The sequence below is a fragment of the Prosopis cineraria genome, unplaced genomic scaffold, assembly GCF_029017545.1.
Source record: "Prosopis cineraria cultivar Desert tree isolate PC_DT_omini unplaced genomic scaffold, ASM2901754v1 PC10, whole genome shotgun sequence".
NCBI classification, from domain to species: domain Eukaryota; kingdom Viridiplantae; phylum Streptophyta; class Magnoliopsida; order Fabales; family Fabaceae; genus Prosopis; species Prosopis cineraria.
In genome coordinates this window covers 19,151,463-19,161,257 of record NW_026555341.1, presented here as the reverse complement: position 1 = coordinate 19,161,257, position 9,795 = coordinate 19,151,463, and positions in this window count along the sequence as shown.

Here is a 9,795-nt window from a genome sequence, read left to right as displayed (position 1 = left end):
CATTTGATAAATAGTAATTATAATGAAGCTTTTATAAATATGTAAAATTTACAATTAGTAATTCATGAAAAATACTATGGAATGCCTCAAGACTTTAGACCACCAAATCTAAATGACCCATCATATAATAATAGAAATGTAGAGTCAGTAAAATATCAGAAGAATTAAGAGATAAAATAATGTTAGAACATGATGAAAGAGATGCAGATTATGAAACTGATTTTATAAAACCAAATAAAATGGATTGTAATAATATACCTTTTTTAGCAACTTTTAATATCCCAAAAAATAATAAATTTATACCAATACCTTTAGCACAATATGAAAATAAACAGATATCAAATTTAGGAATATGGTTATACTTAGAATGTAATTTAGATAATAATAAAATAATAAAAGAATGGGAAAAATAAATATTAATAGCATTAATAGAAAAACTATGTAGATATAGAAACTGCAACTATATTAATAGAAGCAACATTTTTAGGAAATGTACAAAATTGATGGAGAAGTAAATCACAAGAATTTAGAGAAGATTTTAGAAGACTAGAAAAAAGTTATGAAAATAGAAAAGAATATTATGCAATGATAATAGAAAAATATCAAAAAGCTTTAAGAAATGAATTTGTAGGAATAACACAAGATATAAATGAAATAATCAGACATAAAGATACAATAAAAATAATTACAGGAAATAGAATTATGTTCTTTAAAACAAGAATATTTAAATACTTTTATATGTAAATATAAAAAATAGTACTATGAAGTAAGATTAGAATCAGACACAATATGAAGACTTAAAAAAAGAAAAATTTTATTTAGATTTATTTTATGTAAAATTATTAAAATTATAATCAGACACAATATTATATGATTATTATAATACTTATAAAATAACTTTATTTGGAGATGAAATTATAGATGATTTAACTCAAAGGCCCAATAAATATATTAAATAAAGTAGATATAATAGAAAGAAGAGAATTACTTTTAATAAAATATATAGCTAATAAATGTAGAACTGCATGGAAAAATATAAATATTATAAAATAAATAAAATAGTTTTAAGATATGGAGAATTAATAAAAGGACATAAATGGGATGTAAATGAAAAAAATATAACAGAAAAAAGGAAGAAAAGAAAACTGAAGATAAAATTTAAAAAATATTCAAAAGAAAAATATTATAAAAAATATAGAAAATACAAACCAAGGAAATTTTTTAAAAAAAAAGTAAAGAGAAAAATTAATTATAATAAGAAAACTCAAAAAATATAAATGTTATGATTGTGAAGAATTAGAACATATATCACCTAACTGTCTAAGTAAAAAGACAAGAAAATAATAAAAATAATGGAAGAGGCTTATAAAGAAAATTTAGAACCTATAGGATATGATGAAAAATTATCTAAAATAGAAAATAAATTAAATAAATTAGATATCAAAATTTTAAACATAATTAGTGAATCTGAAACTGAAAATAGTGAATCCAAAAAAGAAATAAATTATATGTATATGATGAATAGATTAAAAGATGAACCTGAAAGTAATACTCAAAATACATATGATGAATATGAAGAAGTTATAAGTGTAAAAGAAGGAATAGTTTAAAAAAGAATAACTTTTAATAAAAAAACAATGTGAAAAAATAAGAGATACTAAATTAAATTTAAAAATTAAAAAATTAAAAAATGAAAGTTTTATTAACAAAGTAGGAAAACTTGTAAAATCTAAAAAATAAAAAAAAATGCTTGTGTAGTATTAGAAAAGAAATACCCTATAGAATCAACTCTAACAGAAGATGTATTAACAATACTATTAATAAGTAAAGTCTTAATAGATGCTGAAATTAATAAATTACCATTTAAGGATGAAGTAATAGAAATATATATTGTAGGAGTACAATTATTACTAAAAGCTTATTTTTAAGAAAGAATAAATTTACCAATAGAATTATTAATAACTGATGGAAGGATAATAAGTAGTGTTGAAGATAGTATTTTAGAAGTATTAACTAGAAACTTAATATAACAAAAAACTAAAATTCACAATAAATACTAATTTTTTTATATCTAGAGCTGATGAAAATATGAATAAAAATTTATTAATATATCATAAATTAGGAGGAATAAAATTATTATCAGGATCAAAAATAATAAGTATAACTGCTATGATAGGATTAGTATTCACTAATAAACACAAAATTTATAAAAGAAATAAAGAAAAATTAATAATTGATAAGCATTTTATGCTTATATTACGAGAAATTGAATTAGATCTAACTAAAATAATAATACCTGAACAATTAAGGTTAGAATTAAACAATACTATAGGATATTATGAAACTGAAAATAATCCAAGAAAATTATTAACTAATAATAATATTGGACAAAGGTCACTAAGAATAAGTACACTAATATTAAATATAAATATAAATCAACCCATTAGGAGAAGTTTGAGTTTAGAACAAAGACCTAGAACAAATAGAGGAATATCTAGAAAAGAAAGATTATTACTTAAATCTAGAATTGAAAGATCAATAACTTCAAATTTAGAACCTTTAAGACCTGAAACACTAAGAGAAAATAATAATTATATATTAATAGAAGTAAAAAAAGAATCAAATTGGATAGATGTAATGACTTTAGTAGACCCAGAAAGAGAAAAAAAGTACAATACAATTAAGTTTAATAAATAATAACTTAGAAGTAATTAATGAAAGAAATAGAACAATTTCACCAATAAAGATAAATGATAGAGATGTTATAAGTGTAAAATTTTGGGTAATAGATGATAATAATGATCAATGTAAAATAATTTTAGGAATAGATTTTTTAAAACAAGTTAAACCATGCAGAATACAAAAAAAAAAGAATTATGATAAATATTAATCATCAAATAATAATAATTCCAAAAATAAAATTAATATGACAAAGTTATATTATATATTGATAAAATTTAATTATCAAAAGTATAGATCAAGAAAATATCATGCCTTAGTAGATATAGGAGCAAATATATTAATAGTAAAAACAAATGTATTACCAAATGAATTATGGAAAAAGAAAAATAAAGTATTAAGAATGCAAAGAGTAAGGAAAGAAATAAATTGTATAGAATTAGAAGCAAGAGATATTATAGTCCAAATAGGAGAATATAAACTAGAAATAAGAAAATGAAATCAATATAATGATAATTCATGTGATATAATATTAGGAATAGATTTTATTGAACAATATTATCCTTTACATATATTTTGAAAAAGCAATAATACTAACAACTCCTTGTAATCATCAAGCATAGGGAGTAAAAGTAACTAAACTATATAGTAAAAGAGATGAAAAATTTTAAAAGAAGACAGAAGAATATGAAGTACAATTTCTATCAAATAAAAAACCTTTATATAATAATGATGTTATAAATTTAGTAAAAAAGTTGAATACTGCAAAAGAAATAAAAACAATTGAACAAAGATTATTAAAAAATTATAGTGATAATCCTTTAATTCATTGAGAAAAATATAAACATTTAGCAAAAATAGAATTAAAGATTATAGTAAAGAAATAAATTGTAAACCTTACCCATAGATTGAAATGATAAAAAGGAATTTGTAATGCATATTAATGAAATGAAATAAGATGATTTAATAAGAGAAAGTAGATTAAATATTTATCACTAGCAACGATTGTAGTGAAACATAGTGAAGAAAAAAGAGAAAAATCTAAATTAGTTATAAATTATAAAAACTTAATGAATTAGCAATAAGAAATAGATATCCAATTCCTAAAATAGATTTATTATTTAATCTAATAAGAAAAAAAAATATATTCAGCAAGTTTGACTGTAAATCAAGATTTTTTCAAACAAAGTTAGAAGAAGTAAGTTAAAAATATACTATTTTTTAGTACATTTGAAGAGTTATATGAATGGAATGTATTGCTTATGAGATTTTATAATAGCCCTACTATATTTCAAGAATATGTAACAAAATTATTATTACCAATAACAGATTTTGCTGTAATATATATAGATGATATTTTAATATTCTCAAAAGATAAAAAAGAACATGAAGAATAGTTAGAAAAATTCACAAGTTTGATAGAAGAAAAAATTAAATATATCACCTAAAAAAGCTAAATTAAGAAAAGAGAGAATAAGATTTTTAGGTCAATATATAACTAATAATGGAATAGAATTATAAGAAATATATTAGTAAAAAGATATTAGAATTTGATGAAATAAAAAATAAAAAAGAACTTCAATCATTTCTAGGATTAGTAAACCAAACTAGGAACTATATCCCAAACTTATCAAAATTAACAGCAAAAGTGAGTAAATTAGCTGGAGAAAAGACAATATGAATATGGGATAAAGATAAAGAAAAAATAGTAAATCAAATAAAACTTTATGTCAAAATCTACCAAAATTAACCATTCCAATAAATAATAATATAATATGGATAATATATACAGATGCTAGTGAAAATTATTGGGGAACAGCTTTATATACATCAATAACAAAGAAGAAGAAGTGATAACCAGATATGCAATTGAAAAATTTAATAAATCTCAAACTAGATATCATTCTAATTGGAAAGAATTTTTAGCAATAATAAAAGCTGTGCAAAAGTTTGAATTATTTATTGTTAATACTAGATTCATTATAAGAACTGATAACACTCAAGTAAAACAATGGTTGAATAAAAGAATAAAGACTATTCAATTATGCAATAAAATGTTAATTACATGACAATCAGATATGTCTTATTATGATTATGAAATTGAATATATTAAAGGTAAAAATAATCTTGTTACAGATTATTTATCTAGATGGAGCTAAATAGAAAGGAGACAAGTATGATGATAAGTAGTGGTGGTGGTGGTTTACCAACAGGACCAATAATGATCCTACTAGACCAAGTAACTATGAAGGTGAATATTCTGGAAATAAATATGAGCCTGATTACTAGACAATTAAATACAAGTATTTAATCATTATCTGAAACAGTTGCTCATCTCAAAAATGAGGTGAATATTTTGACAAGTAAAGTAAAGGCCTTAAAGAAATCTAAGGAACCATTATAGATCTGGTCCAATAATTTCATTTACCGAAATAGTAAAAGAACCCCAAAAGTCTAAAGCCCAAATAGTCACTAAAACTCCTCAGAATAGTCCATCTATTTCTAGCTCTTCAAGGAGAAGAAGTTTAAATCATGTAACCTCACCATCCTTTAAAACCTTAGAACAATATAATTATTTTAAACTACTCATCAATAAGACTAACTGTTTTCCCCTTCCAACAACCAGCAATATTAAATATGTTTTTCATTATTCCTTCAACAAAATCATTATATATTCAGGAACTAACCCAAAATTTGTAAAAAGTCTTTTTAGTTATGGCCTTATCCACTCAATATATCTGTCTAATGACATGTCAGAAATATCCAGACTTTCAGATTCCATCAAAGATGCTGCCAAACATTATTTTGGAATAGTAACCTAATATAGAGTCTTTATCCGATATTACTCAACAATAGTAGAAATAATTCCTAATAGATTTTATCCTCCAATTAATTTGATTAAATTTGGGACAACAAGAAGACCTTTTGAATATGACCAAGAAGAAAAAGAAGACATTATGAATGATGAAGACCTCAGATATAAGATATCCACTATAAGAGCATAGGAAGTGAATATTATTTTTCAAGAACTCAATAGAACAACAACTGCAGATGAAGCTTAGTGGACATATTTCATTGGACCAACGACATATATTTTCTCAGTAGAAAGAAATGGTAGAAATTCAAGAAGTTTTAATAATTAGTATGAAAGATTAAGAAATTATCAAATGGAGAATGATGAAGGAACTAAAAAGAAAATATGTTAAGTATTATCTAAATATGCAATTCACAAATGCAAGTATTGTGAAGAAAGAAGACAGGCTTATAATGACTATGAAGACCTATCTATCAACATGAATATTCTGAATTAGGCTTACCGACATGTAAAGACAAGAAAAAGATGACAGAAAAATACCTGACAAGACAAAAGCAATTGCCAACTCTTGAAGAAAAGTAAGGTGGCAGACAGAGTAGAAAACAAAGTCAAAAAGAAGCCGAAAGTAATTTGTTTCTTGTAATAATTATAATTATTTCCTTACTTTTCCATTTAGTCAAAAAGTAGTTTGTAATTATTAGGATTACTTTTTATTGTCAATTAACCTTAGTCATGTAACTAGGTTAGTATGCCAGCTCTATATAAAGGCTTGTAATCTCAGAGGCAACTCATGAGCTCAACTTCTACTCTTTTCCTCTCTCTCTCTCGTAATTTTAAGTTCAGAATCCTCTGATCTCTTTCTTACTATCAATAAAAGTATTTGTTTCAATTATTTTAATATTTGCAAGTATTGAAAAATAACAGATATATCTGAGTTAATTTCTTTTAGGGATTAAGGGGAAATTATTATCTGATCATTAACAAAGTCTTGATTTTTGCAATGATCCTATAAGGGGGATTACTGGTTATGTGTTGCTATGGCTACGCCTATAGTAGGAAATGAAGGAAGGCTATGCTGTGTTGGTATGAAAGAAGTGGTTTTATGAAAGGTTTATAGCCATAATTAAGAGACTTCTAGCTTATTAATCTTAGTATGAAAGAGGATTGAGAACCTTTCATGTTTTGCTATAACCCAGATCAGTATCAGTCAAACCCTATAGTAGCACAAAGCCAACTGTTTCAGTTATAGTATCAGAGCTGTAGGTTATGATGATGTTAAGAGGAAGATAATATAAAATTCTTAATCCCTAAAGTTTCTTATTGTTAATTTCCTTAGTTGCCTGTTTTTTTGGTTTCTCTATCTGCTTACTTGCTTTCCCTATCTGCTGATTTGAATAGTTTGAATATTAATAGTTGAATAGTTTGGTTGATAATATATATTTATATATAATTTATTTAATAATTTATTATTATGCTATAAGTAAATAATTTAAAATTATAATTTAAAATAATTTATTATTTAAATTATTTGTATATTGTTAACAATAATTTAAATTGTATACTTAATTATTCTTATTTTAAAAAATAAATAAAATAATTATAAAATAAAAATTAAAAATATTATATAGATATAAATTATAATATAATATATAATGATAATAAAATATTTTTCAATTTAATGTTAAATTTATTATGAAAAATAATTTTTTAATTAAAATATAATGGAATAATTATTATATATAAATTAATTTTTTCATATTAATAAATAAATATAATGTTAAAAAAATAAGTAAATTTAAATAATATATTTAATAATAATTTAAATAATATATTTGTTAATATATGTGTGTGTGTGGTTAAGTATTATATATTTAATTTATCAATTAAAATTGAAGATTCTTTTTAGCTCAACTAGCAACAAAGTGGATCAAAGGCACATGAGAGTATGAGATTGCAAGTTCGAACCTAGCCAAGGTACAATTGAAGGTAATAATATTTGAGATGACAGTGATAAATGACGTGGCAGTGATAAATGATGTGGTAGTGACGTAGCAGTGAGGTCGCATTGATCCACTAGGTGACTAAGACATGGAGGTGACTGGTGAGGAGGTAGTGAGGTAGCACTAGTCCACTAAGTGACTAGGTAGTAGTAAGGTGGCATTAATCTACTAGGTGATGTGGCAATAATATTTTGGTCCATCTAATAAATTTGCAATGGAATTAGCGACGGAAAAAGCCCATTGAAAAATTAGTAACGGATTAGCGACGAAATACATTCCATCATAAAGTCAAATAATTTTATCCTTATTTAGTGACAGAAAATTTCTGTTTGCTATTCCATTGAAAATTAGCGACGAAATTACATTCCGTCGCTAATGAATTAGTGATAGTGTTTTTTTACCAATGAAAATATTCCGTCACTAATCCGTTTAGGGATAGAGTTTTTACTAATTAGCGATAAAATTTTTTGTCCCTAATCAGTTGTTTTTTTGTAGTGTCTCATGTTTGGATGAAGAAAGAAAAGTGAGAGGAAGGAAAGTAGGAAAGAAAATGAGCTATAGGACCCATCACATTTTTTTCTCCAAATTTTATCTCCATATATGGAGAGATTTTGAGAAGAAAAATTCATTCCACACTATGCCCTAGCACTAGGAAAATGGGTTTACGGGCCAGCCTGCTAGCTAGTCAACACGGCTTGGCATTTTTGTGGGTTGAGTTGGGCTAGCCTGCTAGATAAAATGGGCTAGAAAACCTAACTCAATCCATTTTTTTAGCGGGGTAGCCAACTCGCGGACTAGCTCGTAAAAATTTGTCAAAATTTTTTTAACAATTTAAAATTTATATAATATAAGTATAGATATATTTATTTCACATTTTAAAGTAATTAGAAATTAAAGAACTTGTACATAAATAAAATAAACATAGAATTCAACCAAGAAAAATTCAATTTGTTAGATTTTTAAAATTAATCATCGTTTTGTTTAGGTGTGTTATTTTTCTCAATGAGAAAAAAAATTTGAATATAAACTCATATTATTTTTCTTATGAATTTATATTTATAATTTCAATCAATAGATCTTATGAGATTTTTAAATAATATATATTCAAAATTTTCTATAAAAATTAATAAATTATTGATTTACAAACGATAACAAAAATTTATTTGCCATTGTAAAAAGAATTTACATTACATTTCAATGTAAAGAACATATTTGGAAGTCATAAAATTATACATTTGAGAATATTATCATTATTGCAATTTATAAAAAGATATAATGTGATTAAAAAATAAAAAATATTTTTAAAAATATGCTAGCATCGCGAGCCAGCTCGTTTAGGCCCCCGTGCTAACCCATTTTACCTGCTAGTTTGCGGGTTGGGCTAACCTAACCCATTTTAAAAAATGGGGCCAAGTTGTTCAACTCAACTTGTCAAATTTTGCTTGTTAAACGGGTTAACCCATGAGCTCAACCTATTTGCCTGACTCTATTATGCTCTTATGCCTCGCTACTTTAATTTATTCTCTTTATCTCACCATCACCTTTGAGCCTTCCGCCCAAGACAATCATATTTGCCACTTTCCAGTCTCCCCTCTTGAATCAACATCTTTCACTTTCTTCCACATCTCTCACTGACATTGTTAAATGTAACACTTGCCCCGAGTGTTATTCAAAATCACACATTTAAATAACTAAGTGTGGTTAAGGAGTTAATCCTAAAACCAACTTAAGAACAAACCATTTAAATCACTAAGCAAATACATGATTGCAAGTAAACATTTAAAACCTTTTTTTTAAATAAAAATTTTTTATAGGTTTTGCCTACAATGCACGGAGCAAGCTAGGCGAAAGCGAGGTAAAAAGATGATGTCATGACAACAATTCATGACAGCATAAATTGCTGTCATGACAGCCCTCCCAAGTCAACTTTCAGAAGGCACCGTTTCTGTCATCCGATTCCTGATCGAAGAAATTTAAAACTCACACGTCACATTCAAAGGGTACTTAAGTGTACAAAATTTCAAAAAGATACAATGGTCGGATTAAAAATTAGACATGTTAAAAGTTTTGGTGATTTTGCTGTCATGACAGCTAAAAAGTTGTCATGATAGCACCTCTAGACTAACTTTTGGGTGTACCATTTCATCATACCTACCTCGGATCGGAGCGATTCTAAATCCCACATGTCACTTTTAAATAGTAATATTAGCATATCAAATTTTAGAAAGATCCAACAGACATATTGAATTTCGTGCATGTTGCAACATCATCACTGTTGTTGTCATGACAACTCCTCCAGAC